The sequence below is a fragment of the Helianthus annuus genome, chromosome 17 (genome assembly GCF_002127325.2).
Source record: "Helianthus annuus cultivar XRQ/B chromosome 17, HanXRQr2.0-SUNRISE, whole genome shotgun sequence".
Lineage (NCBI taxonomy): Eukaryota > Viridiplantae > Streptophyta > Magnoliopsida > Asterales > Asteraceae > Helianthus > Helianthus annuus.
Genome location: NC_035449.2, coordinates 73,068,335 through 73,070,592, shown reverse-complemented (window position 1 = coordinate 73,070,592; position 2,258 = coordinate 73,068,335).

Below are 2,258 nucleotides of genomic sequence, written 5' to 3'. Positions count from 1 at the left end.
AACCCTCGCCCCATACCCCATATTCTTATATTTCCTAGATCACTATTTAATTAATATATATTCACTATTCATTCACTTCTAATTTTATTAGTATATCACATACCAGTATTTTTTGATCATATTTCCTAGTGTTATTAAATCCGCGCGTTGCGCGGTGGGTGGGTATCAGTTCGTTTAATTACGGTACTGACACTCGTTATAGCAACCAATAGAGAAAAAAAATCATGATATGACCAAAAATATACCAACACGGCGGGAATTTGATCGGTATCGGTTTGTTTTGTTCACCTACACTCGTTACAGCAACCCATAGAGAAAAAAATCTTGATATGATCAAAAAATACTGGTATGTGAATTACATCGATAAAAAACAAACACAAATTACATAAGATATATAAAAGAACCACATATAGGTATGGCAATGAGACGGGTTTAGATAATCCCAAACCCAAACCCGGTTAGATAAGCTTGTCCCAAACCCGTCCCAAAACTCGTCGGGTTTCTAGCGGGTAAATACCCATCGGGTATCGGGTATACTCGCGGGTTTCGGATAACCCGTTAATTTAAAAAGATTACTCGTTGGGTATACTCATCTCAAAACCCATTGGGTATCTATCGGGTAATTACTAACCGGTTACATTTTGTATTGTCATTATAAAAATATATATCAAATAACTACAATGTATACGGAATAGAATACCTATAAGTGTAAAAAATGGATGTATCGTATATATACATATTTAATAATATAAAAGGAATTGTATCGGGTATACAATCGGGCAAAACGGGTATACTTCATCGGGTAATTGGGTCGGGTAAACGGGTATATCACTAAATCCCAAACCCGCAAAAAAAATAAAACTATTACCAAACCCATCCCAAACCTGATTAACCGACCCCAAACCCGTCTCAAATGTGACGGGTTTCAGGTTTACCTAGCAGGTTCGGGTTTAATTGTCATCCCTAACCACATAACATATATAAAAAACCACTAAATAACACATAAAAATAAAAAATAAAATCAACAAAACAAATCTACTGTTCATTCAGTTTATCTATTATTAGTATACAATTGTTTGTCCCATGAAATCCATCAATGAATTACACATATTATTATGTTAATGTTATAACATCGGATCAACCTTGTGGTGCACTAAGCGTTTGAAAGTTGAAGTTGTACTTGATCTGATGCAACTGGGAATTTACTAACTATATATTATATTAGAGCATTGGAGAACTTGGGTATCCCGAAACCCGAAGCACTTGGGACGGGTATACCCGATATCCCACGGGTATTGGGTTGAGTATGGGTAAGAAAGAAAAATATTTCGTGGGTATGGGACTGGTATAAGATTAGATTATACCTGACCTGATTACTCAAAACAATATACCTGTTTACCTGAAATATATACCCAAAAACTTTTAAATATTCATACTTGTTAGTGATGTTTCATTCCTGTAGCTTTATCTATATATATATATATATATATATATATATATATATATATATATATATATAGGGAGGGGCTCATGCGAGAACCACCCTTATTATGAGAACCTTGAGAACCAATGTAAACACAACCTAAAATAGCTAAAAAACCTAAAAAAAACCTAACCCACCCCCCTTCCCCCCCCCCCCAAAAAAAAAAAAAAACCTAACCCACCCCCCCCCCCAAAAAAAAAAAAAACCTAAACCCCCCTCCCCCACCCCCCAAAAACCTATACCCCCCCCCCCCAAGCTAAAATACTAAAAACTAAACCCCAAAAAAACCTTAAAAAATCTAAAAAAAATCTAAAAAAATCAAAAAAAAAATCTAAAAAAATTTTTTTTTAATATTTTTATGCTCAAATCGCTACTTTTAGTGGCAAAAAAAAAACTTTTTTTTTAAAAAATTAAATTTTTTTTTTTTTTGGCTTCGAAAAGTAGCGATTTTTATATAAAAAATATTAAAAAAAAAATTTTGTGTGATTTTTAGCTATTTTTAGGCGTTTTTTGTGTGTTCACATTGGTTCTCGCGGTTCTCACAATAAGAGGTGGTTCTCGCATGATCTTCTCCCTATATATATATATATATATATAGGTTCAAGAGTGAACACTAGTGTAGTTTGCGAACTGAGTGAACTAATCTTGGCCATACACATGTGTAGATCAATGGCCAGGATTTGATGTTGAAATACACTGGTGTATTTTACGATTTGATGATGAGATCCTGACCATACACGTGTGTAGATCAATGGCCAAGATTTGTTCACTCAGT